Source organism: Aricia agestis, chromosome 11, assembly GCF_905147365.1.
Source record: "Aricia agestis chromosome 11, ilAriAges1.1, whole genome shotgun sequence".
NCBI lineage: Eukaryota > Metazoa > Arthropoda > Insecta > Lepidoptera > Lycaenidae > Aricia > Aricia agestis.
The window spans coordinates 5,676,782-5,700,256 of NC_056416.1; the positions used below are offsets into that span (position 1 = coordinate 5,676,782).

Consider the following 23,475-nt stretch of genomic DNA (forward strand, 5'->3'; position numbering starts at 1 on the left):
TATTTTATTTTATTTACTATTAATTGTTTTGGGTCCTTTAACCTTTTTAGTGAGGAATAAGAGGATGTGTCGACCTCCATAGCGACCTCTCTCAAGAACACAAAGGTTAGAATAAAATAATATAATTGATATTCAGCGGTTGTACTTAATCGGTGAGCTATGATGGTAAATCGAAACATAATAATATATTTTTGTAATGTAAGCTTCTTTTTTAAACTGCATCAGAATGAGTTTATCTAGTGGGCTTATAAAAAAAAATTGCAGAGGGTGGGGAGAATTCATTGAACAAAAAAACTCCCCCATGGCAATAAGAACCAAAGAAAAAATCTTTACTTCAAATCGATTTCTCTACATAACTGGTACTGGTATTTTTTTTATTGATGACTATTATTAATTAAGGTTTTTGAACTTTAAAATACCATCACGGGTTCAAGGCCTTAATAAATAATCCTATATCATAAAACTTAGTTTATTTTTTTATACCACCAATCAAACTTTTTTACAACGCCAAATGCCAAATGATCAATATAAATCGTTACTTTTTGACCTCTAAATATGTTTTAAATGATCTTGATAAATTATCGACTTTCTGTACAGAAATGTATCTATATGTTACTCCCTTAAGCCAACTTTAAGCCACTAAAACTATTTACAAAAATGGTATGGAGACTTTGAAATTATGGTGATAAGTGGAAAGTGTCAAAAAATTCGTATTGCCTGTCATCGAAACTACGAACACACCTGGTTTTTCGTGGGTATAACATGAAGTTAGTAGTCTAGCACAGAATAATATATTAGTAGTATCAAGTAGTAGTATGAGGTTACACTTCTTATGTCAAAGTACATAGTTACCATTGTTTGCCACTAGAGGCGCTGCCTCGTGTCAAAATATTTTTCGTTTTCACTAAAGAATCCGGGCCGATATTCCCAATTTGTCGGGGATGCGTAAAGCATTTCACCATTTAAAAAAAAGGTGGCAAAAGAAAAAATCGAAAACTCTCTTTTCAAGTGCAATTATAATCGCGTGTTACATTACAACTAGTTAATTTAACTTATATAGCGTTAATTAATAGTGTTGTAACGTGATCTGTCGTAACACGCGCCGCTGTGGCGATCGTAAACATTCTTGTAGAAGGTTGGCCGAATTGCGAGGCTGTAGTAGACGAAAATATTGTAGCTAAAGTAGTAAGTAAGTGAGTACGAATCAGTCGTAAAGACTTGTAAGGGTTCCCATTCCAACATGGAGAGCAGATTCGTTGAGACTTGAGAATATGCGACGCAATTTAGATGAGCCACTCCAAACTGAAATGTATGTAAATGTAATAGGACAATACAAATCAACAGACTTGCCGATCGCGGTGTTGGGCTGAAATCTAAGTGATTAAATTTTGAATGGTTCATTTAAAAATGTATCATTTACATATGTTTAACCTTTCCATACGTCGTCTACCTTTCTCTATAAACTAAGGGCCACACACAGATACATTTTAGTGATGATTATAGTTCAAATTACATGCAATGCAATAGTAAAATAGTTGCAGCACGAATGTTATTGTTCTTGTTAAAGAGTAAATAATGATTGAAAGTAACAGTGGCGGCGTAAAGCGCAGTGCAAGGCCCTCTGCGTCCGGAGAAAGTTCGTTCTTGACCTACGAGCACATGACGGACCTACACTGGCCAGTGGCCACACGTCGGACACGACGTGTCATGCGACGTACCTACACATCCTACTGCGAGAAGGTGTCAAATATAATATGTTTACAAAAATGGCACAGATGGCAACAGATGGCACTTTCATGGAGGCATGGATGAAACATCTGTCACTCAAACTGACTGATAGCTGTTTATCAAAATATGATAATGAATTATCAAAACTATCAAACTGATGAATGTCAAATTAGTACGAAGTACTATACATAATAATAATAATAATAATAATAATATCTATGGACGTCAGTCTGGCCCCGTGCTAAGTACCTAAAGGACTTGTGTTACAGGTACCAGACAACGGAAATATATTTAATACTTTTATTATACTATACATATATTTAACATTTTTATTATATCATACACATATTTAATACACATCCAGACCCGGGAACATTGAAAACTTTTTGTTCCGTCGGCGGGATTCGAACCCGCGACCCCCGGCTTGAGCTACCGATGCGCTCACCACTAAGCCATAGAGGTCGTCATACATAATATGACAAAATATGAAAGCAGACTCTGCTTGCAATTCATCGCAAAAATTGCGATTTTAAGCCCCAATTTCACCAACGACTGTTAAAGTTAACGCTCGAATTAGTATCACGCCACCTCTTTCATTTTTCTTATGAATGAAAGAGAAGACATGACATTTTAACAAGCTGTTAACACTAACAGACGTTGGTGAAATTGGGGCTAATCATATTATGATTCATAATATGATTCTCCAAAGCGACCATTTTAGCCCCGCAGAGCTAACATTCAATTCACATAATCCGAACAAATGACGTACTCTCGCCAGCTGCTTAAGAATCATTTTCTTCGATGGTACATAGAATGTTCCGGCAAGTACGATTGTCAAATAAAAATGGCGACCCACTTATGTCAAATAAGGTCATTATCCACTTGGGGGACTCATTAAAGCGATGCTATTTGTTGATAAAATTATTTTCGCTCACTCCTACCTCAATCAAGCAATGAAAAATATTAGAGAGAGCGGATAATGATAATTGAGAATTTCCTGTAAAATCATGTCGTTAAACATTATTGGTCCAGGAAAGTTTTTAGGACTTGGTGGCAAACATTTTATGTTAACTTACAGCCACATTCCGGGAAGCTTAAATATAGAGTTTGTTAGAAAAATAATGTCAAATTATATTGTTTTCATTCAACTATAGCTAAGCAAATATTATTTAAGTTATATAAATTACAGTCAGAGTAGACAGATTATGTCTATTGTGTTACAGTTGTTCAAAGTATTTACTATTAAAATATTATTCTCTTGTGACAAAAATAACTTCAAGCTAAATTGTTGTAACAGGATGATCGGCAAATCATTATTAAAATAACGTGTTATTATCATTAATCAATCAATCAATCGTTGGGCACTTATATTATTAATCTTGTGTTAGTAAACAGAAATAAATTGCTATAATCCTAACGTATTGCAAAAAGATAAGATAAAAGGTAGTCGATTTTTGCGCGACACTTATTTTTAGTGCAAAAGTTTTGATAGACTAGTTATTTTTGTTAATTTTGTTAAGTTACACGGTTACACGAGTCATTTCAAATTTTCTCTTAATTTTTTAAATTGTTTTATGGTTGTTTATTTCGACTCTAACTATAAAACTAAGTACTAATAGGTCAGATTTTTTTTTAATCTTTATTTTTTTTAAAGGAATTTCTGTACAGAAATACGATGTCAATCCCATCGTACCTTATGCTAAATATAACAATTTATAAATATTATGCCGAATTATATCTAAAATTATATAGCATTCTAGCAGCATCAGAACAAGGCTCTGCTAAAATGCTATGGAATATGCCAATATTACATTTGATTAATTTAAAATCAAGAATCAGCTTTTCCCTTAAGTTTGCGTTCCGGGAACACTCCATCAAGCGGTGGTAGATATCATCCCGCACACCACATTCCTCACAGTTGGGCGACTCCACTTTCTTCATTAAAAATCCTAAACTGTTACCAGGGATGTGCTCGGATCGCAATCTACATGCAGTGACTATTTGCTGCCTACTTAAATTAGAAACTGAGAACCATGGTAAGTATACGAAGAGGCTCACACTGAATGGTTTTATACCATAATTATACCCTTGTGTTTAGATCGCTCATCGAAGTATTCTTTAAAAGAAGCAAAACATTTTAATTTATATTTATAAAAAATTTCAGAATAGCTAGGCAAAAGACTCACCTCTTCACCCTCCACCGTAGCTCTTTTTGCTAATTTGTCTGCCTCTTCGTTTCCATACAGACCAATGTGGGATGGTGTCCATTGGAGAACTATGTTTTTACCTTCTCTATTGGCTTGGCAGAGATTATCTAATATATTATAAGCTAAAGCTACACATCTGTTACTAGAAGTACATCGCAAGATATGAAGAAGGGCACTTTGACTGTCTGTTAAAATCAGTACATTACAAACATCAAGGCTTATGGCGTAAGAGAATGCCTGTGAAATAGCGAACAATTCAGCGGACATTATAGAAATAAACTTATTTTTAATTTGATTAATTTTATAAGTATTTTTGTTTGGGTCAAAAAACGCAGTACCGAGACTATTTGAAGATTTAGATCCATCCGTTTAAATTGTGTAATATCCATTAAATTTGTGTCGTAATTCATTAATGATTTCATATCTAAGAACGGTGTGATCCAAGAATTGCGATTTCGACCCTTGTAAACTATCTAATTTACTAAAAATATAATTTTTTAAATTAAAGCTGGATACCCATGAACTTAACTTAAACATTTCTAAAGGATATGAAGAAGATACAGCATCAAATTTCATTTCATCGTTACTTAAATCCAACAATGGTTTCTTTTTATTCAATAATATTTTCCTGTTTCAAAATACTGTATATACTTACTTACTAAAAATTATTTTCGTAAGAAGAAAATATATACTTACGTACTAGCAAGTGCGTAATTCTGTAAGACGGGTTAAAGATCAAAATAGAAATGACGGTGGTGTTACTGAAACTTTACTTCTTGACTCTTGTTAACAGATTAGAAAAAAAAACTACAAAATATGAAAATCTACCTTAGAAAAAGTTTACCAATAGGAACAACACTAGCCTTTCTTTTCCTTGGTGACTGATATAAACAACTAACATTAGAATAAAATATGAGAATAGAAAGGTGACAAAGAAATCACAAATCTGTGGACTTCTCGATCTTCTTAACTATAGCTCTTGCGATTGTGAGTCATTCGGAATAAAAAGTCGTAAGTATGGAATTTCTTCCATAAACTTAGAATCGCTACCCTTTTTATAATTTTGCTGTGGACTTTAATGCGTTTTTACATCTTTATCTATTGCGGAAATTAAAAAATATATATTTAGACTTGGTCGTGTAACACCTCTATCCTTTAGCATGACGAATTTCTCGTCATAGAAATGCCATGTATTCTAGACCCGCTACACCTTACATGCTTTGTTTGTAGAATTCGCCGAGATTTGGTATTCTTATATTGGTATTCTTTTGGTGTTATCACCTTTCTGTGACATCTATAGTCTATGGACAACCCGCGACATTCATAATTTTTGGCATGATTGATCAAGTAATTTTACACCTTTATCTATTGCCCAAATTAGCAAAAAATCCTGTGGACTTCGTCGTCTAAAATCTTCTCTATTTTTTACGAATTTCACGGCATAGAAAGTCATATTTCTTAGACCCGCAGCTCTACACCTTACACGCTGTCTGTAGAATTCGTCGAGATTTTACACCTATAAATAACTATTGCGCAAATTAACAAAATATCCTGTGGACTTCGTCGTCTAAAATCTTCTTTATTTTTTACGTATTTGTCGTCATAGAAAGCCTTATTTCCTAGACCCGCTACACTTTTTATGCTGTGTGAGCAACAGATTTCCTCGAAGGCGGTGAATGACCAAATGTCGCAAGTTGGTTCACCGTTCTGCAACAGCTGACGTAACGCTGCGAATCCAATGCAACGCGAGCCGTAACCGACGAATAACGTCCTACCGTCGAATATCCTACAGCTAGTAAGAATTATTGTCCTACAACTAGTATAATCGTAATATCCTACTTGGTAGAATTATAGAGCTGTCCCAAAAGGTACGTAATAATAAGTGGATTAATCGTAGTTTGTTCCTATAAAGAATAAAGGTCTATTAAAAACTATCCCATTGATTCTGATTAAAAAAACCGGCCATGAAGGGTTCCGCAGCAGCAATAAGGTTTATTTCTATGAAATTAAAAGGTATTTGATTTATTTTTATATTTCAGTTGATTTAAGTCAAATTAAGGTTTACCATTTATGACGTATAAAAAAAACTACTTGCTAAATCTTGTCAAACCAATTTTCGTTGGTAGTTTTTATAGTAATGTACATCATATATTTTTTTAAGAATTATCATGGCCCTACTTTAGAAGTTAGAGGGGGGGGGGGGGGGGGGGGGGACGCACATTTTACCACTTTGGAAGAGTCTCTCTCGCAAACTATTCAGGTTAGAAAAAAATGATACAAGAAACCTCAATATGATTTTTGAATACCTATCCATAGATACCCCATACACATAGGTCAGATGAAAAAAATTTTTTTTTGTTTCAGTTGTACCTATGGGGACCCCTAAAATTTTTATAATTTTTCCATTTTTGTATCAAAATCTTAATGCGGTTCACAGATTACATCTACATACCAAGTTTCAATAGTTTAGTTAGTAGCTCTTATAGTTTCGGAGAAAAATGGCTGTGACATACGGATGGACAGACAGACAGACAGACAGATAGTCAGACAGACAGACAAACAGACATGCCGAATCTATAAGGGTTCCGTTTTTGCCATTTGGCTACGGAACCCTAAAAAAGAAAATGGACTTAAATAATTTGTTGAATTATTCTTAATAGAAAAAAATCTGCGGGGTTAAAATGGTAACTTTTAGCAATTCCTCTCAATCAATTCAGCGACGATATTACGAGCAATATCGTCGGTGATTCATCTAATTTTGTAAAATAACGTCCTACGTCAACGGCAATTCAATTCATTAGCAGATTCATAATTGAAACTGTATTGCCATTCTGAAAAACATAAAAACGAACATGACCGGTTTTTTTTCTACATTTATTTATGATTTTATGAATGAGCCACGAAATATTTGATATAATTGTTATATTTTATGTATTAAACTGTACATTTATTGTATATTTGTTCATTAAAATCATTTTATAACTAAAAACAAAATGTTGTTTAGTAATTTCACCATAATCTTCAAATATCGTTATATTTTCGTAACGTTACTGCCGCAAGGGCATCTATGCCCATATAACAATATGAAAATTTAACCGATACTTGAAATTATTAATTATATGGAAACATAATATGGTGATTTTGATTTAAAGAGAAGTATCCTAAGCATATGCTACCAAAAAGTAAGATTTTGCACCAAGGTATGCTATGCTTCCGAAGATACTAAGAGAACTGCGGATTCCTTATAGATAAAAGTTTGGGGATTCCGGAGTTGTTTTACGAACAAAGCATATTATTATGCTACTATGTAAATTACATTCATCATCATCATCATCATCACTACCATCACATATAGATGTCCGCATCTGGCACAGTAAAATTTAATACAGACAGACAGACGGCCTGAGAGACCGAAACTATAAGGGTTCCTTGTTGACTACGGAACCCTAAAAAGTAGGTAAGCACAAATCTTGCGAAAAAACTTTGGTGCTCGAAGTTGGGCTTTGAGTGAGATTTCGTGCGTCTACTAACATGAACGGAAGGTGTCGCGTCGAATTGGCATCGTTGCATACCAAAAATTACCGTTTAAAATATCAGTATTAATAACGTTATTTTTATACCTATAGGTATCTAAAAATGTTACCCACAGACTTGTATGAATATTAACGAAATGTGTCGCGTCGAACTGGCAACGTCGCATACCAGAAAATAACGATATTTTTACCGGTAATAATAAGGGCATTTTTAAAACTATATTTAAATGTTATGTTACCTACTAGATATCGTTAAAAATATCGTTAAGCTACCCTTATAAAAATAACGGTACATAACGGTAATTTTTCTAGTAATCGATAACGTTATGAAACCATGCTATATGCTGGCAACATTTTTTACTTTAGTCATGTTTGTATACAAACTTCAAAGTTTTGAAACCGACTTTGTAATTTTAAATTTCTATAAACAATTTCTATAATGTATTACGATATACGAATAGTTCTAAGATCAAAGATGACGTTTATAGTAACATATTTTGATGATTCTGCTATTTGACAGAAAAGCAATTCGGATTTATTGGACCATTTTTACGACTTTTCATAGAAAAATGTCAAACAAATGAATTGCTTAGTACGAATCATTAAATGAATTGCACGTTAAGAGAAGTTTAAAAATGAATCGTAAATGATTCATTGTATGATTCAACTAAGCGACCATTTTAGCCCCGCTGGAATTTTTTAGGGAAATTCAATTCGTTTTGACATGAAACAGATAATATATATGACTTCCATAGTTTCGCATTTCACTAACCACGAAACCGAAGACATTTGGTCAGTAGTTTCCGATATAAATACGTGTGTTATATAAAGCAATAGGATCTATGTGATTATGCAGTTTACCTCAAAAGGACCTTACCGGAGGTTGTGAGAAGGCAAATGTTCATGTTAAACTATTTGCATGTCCTTTGTTGGGTCAAGAGACATGCCCTACAGTAATGTCCTTGAAAATTATGTAGGGTACTAAATAAACAATGGTATATAAACAAAAAGTAAGAGAAATTTGTTGCTTTTGCCACTATAGTAGAGGTAACATTGGATTGTCTGGAAGCATGAACAAAGGCATTTTAAAATGACTACAACAACGCTTTTACCAATTTGGCGTTAGTTTGAATATTTTCGTAAACGCCTAACATAAACGCTTAATTTGACTATACGTACCAATTCAGTCACACAAAACGTTTTACGTTCAAGATCAAAACGTTTTACCTACGCTTTGGTCAAACTAACGCAGAAATCATAAGAAACAGCTGTTTCTCACTGACATTTTTTTATTATAACATTAGGGGGAAAACGAGCAAACGGATTTCACCCGATGAAAAGCAACTACCGTCCTACATCGCCTAGTTCCTGGTCGCTACAGTTGCAGAAAGCTACTACGTCTGAAGACTGCCACTCATCAAGGTGATGAGGATGGTTTATTATCATTTTAGATAAGTATAATTGAGTGGCAAATTGGAATGTTATTGTAATTTTAGTGACAGTTGTTTAAGATTCAAGTGCCGCAAGGTCCTTGCAGGACTGTCTACGGATTAAAACTATAAACGTAATAAAGATGAAGTAAATCGTTAGATGTCGAAAGGTGCATAAGTCGACCCTATTGCACGCTGCAGTTGCAACACGCGCTAATGACATACATTACATTATCAAATGTAAGTTGTATTTGTTGTACTATTTTTTGATCGCTAGTTTGTGGTGTCGCAAGTTCTATCCGAATACGATGTTACGAATCTAGAAATCGCCGACCGAATTCGGATATTTCTCACTAGTCCGATCGCTGATCCAAGTCCTTTTTAGGAGCCGTCCATGTTTGGCTATTTTTACGGGGTCACAAATAAAAAACAAATTGTAAGATTTTATTGTCTAATTTTAAATACTTTCACGTGTCAACTTAATACTCTATCAATTACCGTTGCATCAAAATGAATTTATTTTGTAGCCAAAAAAATAAGAACAGATCAGGTACTAAAGTAAGGTAAGGTTGTTTAACCCATGAAGCCCCATAAGCTCACCGATGAGCGAGACACAATAAAATAACAATAGATTTCCAAGAATCCACGATCGAAGGATTAAAATGTTTTTGTGTGCAATAAACTCTTAAATATATAAATAAGGGTAGTCTACTTTCAATATTATTTTAATTTGAACTTTTTCTTTCCTTTTTAAACAATATTTGCATCTTGTACGCAAATATATTATCTTGACTCTCAAGCAGTGTTTTGTTAATCTTGCGATTAAGTAAAAGGAGAAAGTTTTATTCCAAATACACCGTATATAATATCTGAAATGCTAAAAACATGCGCTTTCACTCACTTATTTTTATAAAAAATACGATGTATTTTGTTTTTTGTTGTTGTTGTCATTGCTGTAAAGAACCTGCTATATAAAAGCAAAAGTTCCATCTTCCACCTATGTGTTGGAAGGAATTGATTCACAAGCAGTTGATGGGCTTACGTCATTTGGTCGGATTATGTCAATTCAAAGTAAGTCATGACCTTCATGTCGGCTGGATTTGACATAACTCGACCAAACTACGTATATCCTAAGATTTGTATTACGGGCTTTCATTTTACTCAATTAGAGGTACTTGCGGCTACTTTTGACAAGGCAACCCAACATTAATCCATTCTATACGTTCTAAAGATTATTTTAAAATAAATTTGATCGAAAAAAACGATTCCTGCAGGATTTTACGGTCGGATCCAATACTAGTAGGTCCGCCATCTGCCTATGAATCAACTTCTAACCGACGAAATTTTTTTTCGAAGTCCGACCTCTTTTTATTAAATTCTCTTTGCTCGTAAGTGTCAAGAGCAGACTATTTATACGGGTCTAAGGGCCAGGCCACAACAATGCGTTGCGGCGTCGCATCGTAGAAATCTACGACGTCACAGAATGCATCGTGGAAATTTCCGACGCGTCAGCGACATTTCCGATGAAATTTTTGCATTGTAACAACGCATCGCATTTCCATGCGATGTTGTTTTTGCAATACGACGCCGCAATACAGTGTTGTGGCCTGGGGGGCTAAAATGGTCACATTTAGCAATTCCTCTCAAACAATTCAGCAAATGAATTGTCAAAACTGTCAAACTGACAAATGTCAAATCAGTACAAAAATACAGAAATGAATTGCAAGCAGAGTTGCATTTTGTGATTTTAGAAAAATGAATCATATTATGATTCATATCATGATTCTTCAAAGCGACCATTTTAGCCCTGCTGGCCCTAAGCATTAATGTATAGAGATTGCTTGTAATCCTTCGATAGTGGATTCTTGGAAATCTATTGTTATTCTATTGTGTCTCGCTCACCGGTGAGCTTATGGTGCTTGATGGGTTAAATTATATTTAGTGACCTACTTTACTCACTAAAACACAATATAACCAAATAGAAACTATGTAACGGTATATTTGTAAAATATTATTTTCCACCTAATAGGTATATTTTCATTTGATGTGGATCGTAATTTGTATTTTCCGCGTGCGAGCGGCGCTATCGCCTGATCTGACCACGGACCGTGTAATTAATAAATCTGCTGGCTTTCAAACAGTGTATCACAATATCACTAATATTATATTTTTTAATTGAAGTTGGAATAACAATTGTCAATTTTTTGCGGAGAATTCTACCGCGGATAACTAGGACTAGCCACCAGCTCTGGATTTTTGTATTGGCAATATGGCGTCCTAAAACTTAACAAAACTATCCGAGAAACCTTTGATGTACCGACATCGAACGGATAGTTCGGAAAATATACACGAGACAATATAGGCGAATATGCTCTGCACTCGTATTCGGCAAGTCTCGTGTAGGTCAAGACCTCCGAGACTCCGGCAACAAATCGGAGTCCCACATTATTCCTTATATAAAAACTCACACTGAAATAGTTATGTTAGAACCAGTGACAGATTAAGACTACTTGATGCCCTAAGCAATCCATGCCTGTGTACCCCCCCCCCCCCCCCCCCCTATCCGTCTGTAAACTAGAAACTGTCTTTAAACTTTTACCACCTAAAAACAGGTTACAGTTTTTTGGAGACGTGATGCCCTAAGGACGATTTTTTTGTCCTTCGTCTGGGGCCCTAAGGACGGATGGATTTTGTCTTTCTTCTGGTGCCCCCTCAGACGTGATGCCCTAGGCAATTGCTTAATTTGATTAGGGGTTAATCCGTCATTGGTTAGAACGATTTTCAGAAAAAAAACTTTGTTAGGAAGGATATTGCAACATAACTTACTTATTTATAGAATTAGATGTAGAGCAATTTTGATTATTATAACTTTTTATGAGCTATAAAAATAAAATATGAATACCAACAATATTTCCGCGTAACTAATGCCCTTGCTTTTTAATATGAAATCAAGGTTTGGACAATCGCCGAAGTCTGTGTAATTTTATGTAACAGTAATCGCACCAACTAGTACTAATATATTCTAATTTCTAAGTAGGTACTTATACAGTAGGATGGGTAGGCATCTATATAATACTACTTAATATATATAATGCGAAAGTGTGTCTGTTTACCTTTACCTCTTCACGGCCAAACCTCTGAACCGATTTTGCTGAAATTTGGTATGGAGATACTTTGAGTCCCGGGAAAGGACATAGGATACTTTTTATCCCGGAAAAATGTACGGTTCCCGCACGATAACCGAATTTTGGCGCAATGGAGTTGCGGGCTTCATCTAGCTCTATTTAATTAATATAATATTTTGACTGTAATCGCAACGTAATTACAATAGAACGTCTTTATTTGTGAAAATGTTCATGATTTCGAAGCACGCTATTGGTACATTAGTAATCAGACGGGTCGGTATTGGTTGATCGCGATCAAACGGTGGCACTTTATTGGTAGATATTGTTCACAAACGACTGGCCCCTTTAGTTTCTCTTTAGTGTTAAGAGATCTTAAAGTTTTCTGCGGTGTTTATGAAATACTTGAAATGAAGTACCCCACTACTCAGTGCCTGATTTATATTCTAGAGTGAGGGTCACTTTATTTCGGTCGCCCCATGTACGAAATCAGCCCCTCCCCCTCCTAGGACGCTGCCGCCCCTAGGGCGCGTCCTAACTCCTATACGGCCTATTTTTAAATCCAGGGCTGCTACTAATTCTCGAATGAATATAATTTATATGGAAAATATTAAATTGTATACTATAATAATAATACATATAATAATATCTATGTACGCTTCACACCACGTCAGTCTGGTTCCTTGCTAAGTACCTGTAGGACTTGTGTTACAGGTACCAGACAACGGAAATATTATACTCATTTAATACTTTTATACTATGCATATATTTAAGATTTTTATTATATAATACACATATTTAATACACATCCAAGACCTAGGAACTTTTTTGAAAAACTTTTTGTTCCATCGGCGGGATTCGAACCCGCGACCCCCGGCTTGAGCTACCAACAGCCCACCAACTGAACCACAGAGGTCGTCAAATACAAGGAAGCGTCATTTTAAGTAAAGACAAACTCTAACAGCAAATTACACAACAAACTTCTCAGATTTTTGAAGGCCCATAAAAATCGTCACTATTTCTAACCTTGACGTTTTCGTCACATTCGCCGAGTTCAATTTTAACGAGCTACGTGATGCGAGTACGAATTACGAGTATTGTACCATGGTGAAATAAATCAATACGATTAGCTAACCAACGGACTCAATGTTCATATTTCGAATTTCACTTCGATCGCAGGTGGCACGCGCTTGAGGGATTCGAGGTATAAGGGCCAACCCACACGTACCACAACCACACCACGTCGCAACGACAAAATGCCGTCAAGCAGTGGTTACGTGTGAATGGTGTCGCTGCAGCTTTTTGTAGTTCCGTTGTGGTAGCGACAAAATGTCGACGTGGTTGCGTTGTCGCCAGTAGTTGCGATATGATGTGAAACGGAGGGGGGAAAAGCGCGGGAGGTGTGCGCGCACCGTCATTGCATCGACGCAACGTTGTGGTTGCGATGTGGTCGGCCACTAGTTGTTGTTGCGATGTGGTCGGTATCACACAAGTGGTCGACAACGACTGCAAAATGTGGTACGTGTGAATAGTCCAGTTCAATTAACAATACGAAATATTCGCCGGACCACGTGGTGTGGTTGTCGTGTGGTGGTAGGGGTTGGCTCGATTCAATTCAATTCAGCCTTTATAGGGTTCAATTTTCTTGCATTCGATCTTTTGTACTACTATAATTAATAATTCTTATTTCTTGATAGCTAGTAGCATGTATTTATACTTATAATTTTTTTCCCCAAAGAATTCGCCATCGGCATAATAATTATTTTCTTATGGTTTGCAGGTCAAAAATTAATAAATTTTGTTTTCACTCAAAATTCTACTTCTTTTAGTATCATAAATTCACATGATTAATTTAATCATATTATCATAAAAAAATAATAGAGGCACACCTGTTTTACGTCCTGTTTGAAGCAAAAAATATATATTTCAATAATAATTATGTGAAATAAATAATTTGAATATATAATAAATCATAAAAAATATATGAATTATAATTATACATATTATTTTGAACCGGTCGTCATTATAGGGCAAGTTTTTGGCATTAAATTCGCAAAGAATGAAATAACAGTTTTGGCAAATTCTACGTGGTGATTTTTTTTTAATAAGTGCTTATATTTGAAAGATTTATGTAAGGAAATAAGTTACATAGACAGTCGCCCAAGAATTTTAAGTAAGTATAGTAAGGACCTTACGAGAAGCTGGCAAGATATGAATTCAAACAAAATTAATTGACAGACAAAGCAGCTCATTAAGCTTTATGAATCACAATAATAATTAGATTATGCAATGAAAACAGTAATTTATTATGTATTTTTTGGTTATTTATGTAAATCGCACAAAAATGTTACTGTACATTATGTCATGTTAATAACGGTTACTTAATATTTTTAATTTATACGAAAATAAACATATTTTTTATGTACAAGACTTAAAGACTTAAGAAGAAATTAACTTATATATAGACGAGCTTTTGCGCGGGGCTTCGCTCGCGTTAAGAAGTATTATTATATACAAACTTTCATCCCCTATTTTAACCCCTTGGAGGTGGAATTGATCAAAATCCTTTCTTAGCGGATGCCTACGTCATAATATCTACCTGCATGCCAAATTTCAGCCCGATCGGTCCAGTGGTTTGGGCTGTGCGTTGATAGATCACCATGTCAGTCAGTCACCTTATATACATAGATTATAGAGTTTCCTTAGAACAAACTCTGCGTGTAAAATAAAACGAAAGAATTAAATGTTTGATAAAGTTACTAAGAATAATAAATAAATCGATAATTTTTTTACTAAAGTGAGTTTAAAATTATAACTCGGCTACTAAAAAGTTTTGACTTAAAAAAAAAGAAGTAAAAGTGTCTGAACTTTTTGTTCTTTTTTTTTAATCAAAACTTTTTAGTAGCCGAGTTAAAATTTTAAACTCACTTTAGTAAAAAAATTATTGATAATGAGTAACTTTGAGGAAGTAGGTATATAAGTCGCCGGCGGCGCGGCGTAGGAAAAAATACAAATTATATCCCTCTTTTTTCCACTCTGCCGACACTCACGAAGTGCAAACCTTTTATTTGTTTATTCTTTATTTGGAAGCGGTACTATAAATAAAGTAATAAAAAAGAATGAAGACTAAACAGTCGTAGTTACCTAATACTAAATGGCTTTCTAGATGTCTTTCAGATTAAGCGCTCTATTTTATTTCTCTCAACTAGACTAAATTAATTTATGATCACAGATGTAATCTTAGCAAGTTTCTGATAACGTATTTGTGACAAAAGCTATAAAAATGTAAATGTCGTGTCGTAACTACAATATGGGTAAAGTTGCATTATAAAATATCTCCGAAGGTAGCGTCGGCAGAATAAGCAATTAACACAACATTAACACCTGAATATTGCTAGAATGCTAGATGCTGCTAAAATATCATTTTACAGGCGTAAAGCTACTAATAGTAACCCAAATAATAGTAAACCTTCATAATCAAGTGGTTTAGTGATTACTGACTTGGCTGTTGTTGTTTCCAAGTTAAGGACAATTCAGGCTGATTACCTGACATTAAGAAAATGATCCATGTGTCCGATTTCGTAGGCAAAAATTAGGTTCTGTGACTTCTGCACAGCCTGACCTCTCAGGGGCGCGTCAGTCATACGTCCCACTAGCTTTGTCCACACTGTGCCTTTTTCTGTTCGTCAAGGGCATGCGTTATAGCGCAGTCAACAGCGCACGTGAGACATGCCAGCGACGCATGCCCTCTGACCGTATCCAAAACTTCAAAAATGACAATATTGGCGTATACAAAATTGATATGTATCAGGCTATTTTACATTTAATTTTTTTTATTGCTTATATGCATCAAGCCACGCCTCATCTAATCTAGTTTCCGTGTGGATAGAACCTTATTGTTTTGAAGCATTTATGCTGTCTGTACACCTTTCTTCGTTACGTAAGAGTGTACATGGCTAGGCAAATGACCTGCTCGGCGCTACGGTGATACACTTTCTTTAGATTGAGATTAACTTTCGACATGAATGTCACTAGATAGTAGATACGACGAGGAGAAATAATGGAGCAAGTGTAAAGTATAGTAGGTATGGCCCGGCGAACGTTGTTTTGCCATACTTTTCGTCAAGTTTCACACCCGACGAAAAGTATGGCAAAAAAGAGTTTGATTTTCAGATCTACCCGATAGGTACACAACCTTTGTACACATTTCATTAAAATCCATCCAGCAATTTCGGACACATTTGGCAACAAACATCGAGACACGGTAATTATAATACATATTTAAATATTGACTTAGTAGATATATCGATGCAAAATAATTATTATCCTTTGAGTACTCCTTAGTGACATGTTGTAGCAGGACAAGAGTTTCAAAGTCAAAAAAATCCGTAATATATTTTTTTTATGAAATAAGGGGGCAAACGAGCAAACGGGTCAACTGATGGAAAGCAACTTCCGTCGCCCATGGACACTCGCAGCATCAGAAGAGCTGCAAGTGCGGCGGTGCCGGCCTTTTAAGAGGGAATAGGATAATAGGGGAGGGTAGGGAAGGGAAGGGAATAGCGCAGGGGTTAGGGGATTGGGCCTCCGGTAAACTCACTCACTCGGCGAAACACAGCGCAAGCGCTGTTTCACGCCGGTTCTCTGTGAGAACGTGGTATTTATCCGGTCGAGCCGGCCCATTCGTGCCGAAGCATGGCTCTCCCACGTATAAAAAAATGTGTTACTTTTAATATTTAAAAATGTATTTAAGATTGACAATAAAGGGTTATACGATTAAAGGTGCACATACCTTCGAAGATGGAAAAAGGCGATTATTTTCAACAGAGTGGAAAGCGACTGGCATTGTTAATCGATACTATAAAACTGAAGATGGAGTAAAAAGTTATTCTTTTTTAGTTGAGGGAATTTCCCGCCAGCAAAATTAAGCTGGGAAAGTAATTATAGTGACGTCATTATTGTTCTCATCGTCAACTTTAATCGGTGTGAAATGCCCTTTAGGATGTACTATCTTCAGGGATTCCCTTGTAGAACCCGGAAAAAATAATTTTGAACGTGCACGATTAAAAAATATTATATAAATAGGTGCTTGTTACTTGTATAAGGGCAAACTACTCAATCAATCAGTGCCTATTAAAGATGAGAGCCAATGCCTAATTTGAAAATAATAGAAATGCTTAGGGCCGATATTTCAATCGTCAGATAACTTTTACCTAAATCCGTTCCGTAGCCAAATGGAAAAAAACGGAACCCTTATAGATTTGTCATGTCTGTCAGTCTGTCCGTCCGTATGTCACAGCCACTTTTCTCCGAAACTATAAGAGCTATACTATTGAAACTTTATAAGTAGATGTGGTCTGTAAACCGCATAAAGATTTTGATACAGAAATGAAAGAATTATTCAAAACTGTCCCGGTGAACTTCGTGTCACTTTAAAACCTTCCCTGGACTTCTACGAATATTTTAAGACTAAAATCAGCCCAATCCGTCCAGCTGTTTTCGAGTTTTAGCGCGACTAACACATTAGAAAGTCCATTTTTATGTATATAGATTTTAGGGGTCCCCATAGGTACAACTGAAACAATTTCTTTTTCATCTAACCAATGCGTATGAAGTATCTATGGATAGGTCTTCAAAAATTATATTGATGGTTCTAATATCATTTTTTTCTAACATTAATAGTCTGCGATAGATACACTTCCAAAGTGGTAAAATGTGTGTGTGTGTCTGTCCCCCTCTCTAACTTCTAAAGTAGGGGCATGATAAGTCAAAAAAAAAATATATGATGTACATTACTACAAAAACTTCCAACGAAAATAGGTTTGAACGAGATCTAGCAAGTAGTTTTTTTATACGTATTGAATGGTAAACCTTAATTTAACTTTCATTACATCAATTGATTGAATGATATAAGTAGATGAATAAAAATAAATCTAAACCTTTTAATTTTATGAAAATAAACCTTATTGCTGCTGCGGGACCCTTCATGGGTGAGTCCAGCTCGCACTTGGCCGACTTTTTTATATAAATCTGTCAAAACACCAAATTTATTCCAGTCAGCGTTTGTCAGTCCTTAAAAATAATATGGTTTTCTGCTACATTTTCAGTAATACAAAATATAATAATTGGATGTTTCACGTTAACACTTTTTAATAACGAGTTCATTACTTACATGAAAATTCTATCAGGAAATTGTAGGTTAAAAAACAACAGAAGACGGTAGTACAGCAAAAGATATAATCAATTTTACAAATTTGCATGTCATTTAACTAAAATTAATGATCTCAAAAACAAATAGGCAATATTCTAATTCAAATAAGTATATTTAACCGGTTATGTTATTTGTTAACTTTATCAAAAGACTAGCATTCTGCCTGTCTTCACATGGGCGTAATAATATAATATCATATTAAATACGAAAGTCTGTCTGACTATCTGATACCTCCTTCACGCCTAAGCCGGTGAACCGATTTTGCTGAAATGTGGTAATGAGATATGTACTTAGAGTCCCGGGAAATGTTCTCATATGGCTCTGCAATCTGCATCTCACTGCGCAACGGAGTTTTGGGTAAATGCTATACTATGAAATACTTACGATTTTTGTAAATACGTCACTAATTCACTAGTCACTACTATATTATGCAAGTATTTACATATAAAAAACTTTCGCTACAATCACTCTGTCTTAAAAAAACTGCGTCAAAATTCGTTGCGTATTAAAGATCTAAGCAAACCTAATTATGTTATATGTATAGGTCTACCAGGATATGATGGCAATTTTTGATCGCAGATTTTCAAAAAATATCCTTGATCATTGGATACATTTTTATATTTGCATGTTTAACACACATAATCAGACTCTATAAGAAAAAAAAGGATCAAAATGTTTTATTCCAATTACCCCGGTATTGCGAGAGTCAATTTATTTTCTCACTTTTTGCCATCTTCCCGTTGTATGTCACCTTCATAGTGATATACAACGGGATGCGATTTTGTTAGTATGTATGTTGTGATGACAACAAAATCGTGACAAGACAGCCTTTAAATAAGGAATTAAAATAAATCACGAAGTTTTTTTTTAATTCAAGATGGAAGACACTAGACAGCATAACGAACATCAATTTGTTAATAGCATGAATGAATTTAAAATATTACAACTAGCAAAACCTGTGGCAACTAGCAACAGAAACCATAATTATTGATAGATTTATATGCTAATGATGAATGTTCAAAGTTTGAAGGTCAATGAGGAAGTAAAAGCTATGGGATTTGCCTAACACTTGAGGGGTCGTTCGAATTATAGAGGTATTTTTAGCTTGGGTACTGTTATCGAACATCAGAATACAGAGTGTTACAAAACTAAGTTATAATACTTTAGGGTGTGTATGTGTCCTTTGAGTTCACTGTGAAAGTAGCAGCGCTGTAAGAGCAACTTTTTTTCACCTTTGTAAGGAAAAATCATAAAATCAAATCAAAAACAAATCACAAAAATTTTTTGCTCTTTCCGCGCTGCCACTTTCACAGTTGACTATATAAGGGACACATACACACCTTATTCCTTAAGAAATATCACTTACTTTTGTTACACACTGTAATCGCGAAATGAGGTGGGTAACGTCCTAACAAGCACAATCGACCATAGACATATAGACCATATTATAATGGGTCCATAGGCCAACGTGGGGCCTTTACTTTTAAAGGTACAAGTCGAGTAGTAAATCAAGATTAGTCCAGGTATTGTTACATACAATGGACTCACCTGGTTCCACCTGTCCCCATCTACCTGCTTATTGTTTGCTCTGAGATTTGTGATGCTGTCTGTCGGTCCGTCGCCACTCGTATCAGAGTAGCTAATGTATTTTATCTTTATGACTTAAAACTCTTGGTTGAAGTTTTATTAAGCACTTAAGACTAGCTAAAAGATATTAGAGTTAAATCACAAAAAAATACAGTTTGGTAAAAAATTGTAGAAATAATATGTTAAGTATGTATTATTAGTTCGTTAAAATGTTTAAGTTATTAAATACGACCTCCTTAGCAAAGAATACAGACAAAAAAGAAAAGTGTATCTGTACCCTCCTTTTTAGAAGTTGACTAAAAAGTTAAAGTTATTAAAGTTAGTTAAAGGTATTAATTAAACTTTAACCTTTTTTTTTTTTAATGAAATAAAGGGGGCAAACGAGCAAACGGGTCACCTGATGGAAAGCAACTTCCGTCGCCCATGGACACTCGCAGCATCAGAAGAGCTGCAAGTGCGTTGCCGGCCTTTTAAGAGGGAACAGGGTAATAGGGAAGGGTAAGGAAGGAAAGGGAAGGGAATAGGGGAGGGTAGAGAAGGGAAGGGAATAGGGGAGGGTAGGGAAGGGAATAGGGGAGGGTAGGGAAGGGAATAGGGTAGGGGATTGGGCCTCCGGTAAACTCACTCACTCGGCGAAACACAGCGCAAGCGCTGTTTCACGCCGGTTTTCTGTGAGAACGTGGTATTTCTCCGGTCGAGCCGGCCCATTCGTGCCGAAGCATGGCTCTCCCACGTATAACCTTATAAAATACCTCTTTAAGGCAGTCAGGACTCAGGATTGAGTTTTAAGTGTGCCAGTGTGATAAATGATAATAATTTATTTGTGCAAATATTTTTTAAGCTTAAAACTTATCTTGAGATCAGGTGTAAATAATTCTGTGCCGATTTTATTGGAAAGGAGGACCGGACAAGTAACGGTTAACACAAAAACCGAGAAGATTCTTAAATGTTTTGTATCCTCGTTTGTTGTTGAGCCTCTGAGAATTTCACAATACAATCACTTTACTGTTTAAAAAAATAATTAAGTATTATTTTACTTGTTAAAAACGATTAATTTACTAACGAAAACGTTAAATTATATGCGACTAGATGACGCACGCAACTCTGTTGCCCCAGAATTCGATTATCGCGCGGGAACCGTACATTTTCTGAGATAAATCATTAAACAGTATCCTATGTCTTTTCCCGGGACTCTAATTATCTCCACACCAAATTTCAGCCAAATCGGTTTGCGGTTTGGGCGTGAAGAGGTAACTAGGCATAAATCAATTGAACGATAGAAATTTCATTTTTTTAATGAACAGTGTTTTTCTTAATTCAATAGGTAGTCAGAAAGATGAGACATTTTGTCATGTCTATCTTTCAGTGACGCTTTTAACTACATTTGACTGGCTTCTTTGATCTCCCGGGAATGGAATAGAACAGATTTTATCACGGAATAATATACGGTTCCAGCTTAATCTGTAAATTCCTTCGCGAACAAAGTTATAAGCAGTAAGTATATTGTAATTTGTAGTGTATGATAGACCGTGTTTAAAGGAGAGTTCTAGATTAGTGAAAACTTGTTGTTTATAAAATACAGGGCGTGTGTATGTGTTACTTGTAGAGAGTTCACTGTGAAAGTAGCAGCGCTGAAAGAACATTTTTTTTTCACTTTTGTATGGGCAAGCGCCCCAGCGTCATGAGTTTCCCCATACAAAAGTGAAAAAAATGGTCTTTCAGCGCTGCTACTTTCAGAGTAAACTCTATGTCAGGAACACATACTCACCCTAAAGTTTTGTAACACCTTGTATATAGGTACACTGTACATCCAATTAATATACAACCTCCTTGCAGATTCTGCGAGGAGGAGGACGAGACACCTATACACCTCCTCCTTGACTGTCCTGCTCTACTACAGAGCAGGAACAGGCACCTTGGTCGCCACGAATACTCATCCACAGAGGAAATTCGTGGCATCAACCCCAACCGCATCATTCAATTTATCAGCTGCAGTATAGTCACAATAGATCCTTAAGGGTCGCAGTGACATCAGGGCTATAATGACCTGCCTCCAGAAAATATAACAAAAAATACAACCTCTTGCATTTTGTGATTCAATTTAACTAGAAGTTACTAAATAAATACTATTACCAAACCAACATCAACGATTTCTTGATTGGGTAAGAGTTTTATTCTAGACTATTTTTACATTGTTTCTTTCGCTGTTTTGTTCTTTTTACTCTCATTGGCATACCTATTAACCTTAGCAATTTCTATTTTCTGACGAATTAAATTAAAAAGTTATAAAACCCCTATTTTTACGGATAAATATCGTTGAACTCTTTTGCAGGGAAGGAAGTCGTTTATATTATTTCGTACTAATTTTGATTTAAAAGTTTGAAAGTACAATTTATACAAATTTAAATATTTTTTTTATTCAAATAACAAGATTAAGTAGGTACTAAAAAATTTAATATAAGTTCTTAACATTGGTGTACGCAGTATGGTACACCTATGTAACATTTTATGTACGCCGTATAATTATATAACTTACAAGTGCACCATAAAATAAAATAATATACGATTTTAATTATGAGAAAATATCTCATAGTTAAAAATTGTTTATTATTATTGATACAAATAATAATTATTTTCATTCGCAACGTGAAAGTAGGTGACCGGACGCGAAGGAGTTTATGCGATCGTGTTGCAATAACAATAATAAATAATAAAAACAAATTACCTTGGATGATCACTAAAAATCCTAAGTCGGTTACACTGAAAAAAAAACACAAACACGAATCACCTGAGCACTTCGGAAAACATTATTCGAATTTGGAACGAAAACCTGCGCGTGCGCAGTGCGGCCCCGAGCGCGGTAGAGCACGGAATGTTCACTTACTCCCCCACTCTCGCAGATAAGGACTACAACTGCTTTGGATAAGTTTTTATAAAAGGATAAGTGTTTAGCCACTACTAAGCCGCTGGAGTTTTTTGGAGATAATTGTTGGTAGGCTTGAGTGTGATCGATGACTTATGTTTGTTAATTGTTAATAGTGTAATCAAATAATTAGTTTATTACTCAAATGTGTCACTGGTCAAATGCGAGCATAATATTGTTAGGTTAGTAAAATATCAATTTAAAAATCTTTGGGCTAAATGTCTACGTTGAAGTAGAAAAATATTTGCCAAACTTTATAGAAAATCTTTTAAATACACTAGAACAATGTAGAGTCACTTTTTTCTATAATTATTTTTTTTATTGTTTGTGCCTATCATCATCTTAAAAAGTATTTATTGATCTTACTAAACCTTATAATATCAGTACATTGTATTATTATTTATGTACCTATCAGATTCATAGGCAGTTGGCGGACCTACGTACGTTGGTAGTGTTATGCCAAAGGAATCGGCTAGCGATTCCTAAAATAAAAAAGGCGATTACAGTAATCATTAAAAAATATTTTTAATTACTATTATCACCTGAAATATTTGGTACTTTATAATATTCGCAAGAGTTTTAATCCCCTTGGCAATTTTTCACACATAAAAAACAGTTTAAGGTTTTTAACAGCCATTAATGTTTTAATTATAACTAGTTTTACATGATTATATAATAGGTATGATAAAATTAATAGTGACACGCAAAAAGGACCTGTTATTTAAAAAAAAATA

At 35.0% G+C, this 23,475-nt stretch overlaps 1 protein-coding gene across 2 annotated transcripts in view; it reads right to left on the reverse strand.

Annotated features, from left to right (window-relative positions):
* Positions 1-22,673, reverse strand: part of LOC121731776 (patched domain-containing protein 3) — a 59,868-nt gene extending 37,195 nt beyond the window's left edge. For both annotated transcript variants that reach the window (XM_042121397.1, XM_042121396.1), the window contains exon 1: positions 22,544-22,673. The gene's annotated coding sequence lies outside the window, so the exon portion shown is untranslated. The remainder of the gene's footprint in view (positions 1-22,543) is intronic.
* Between the last annotated feature and the right edge of the window lie 802 nt (positions 22,674-23,475).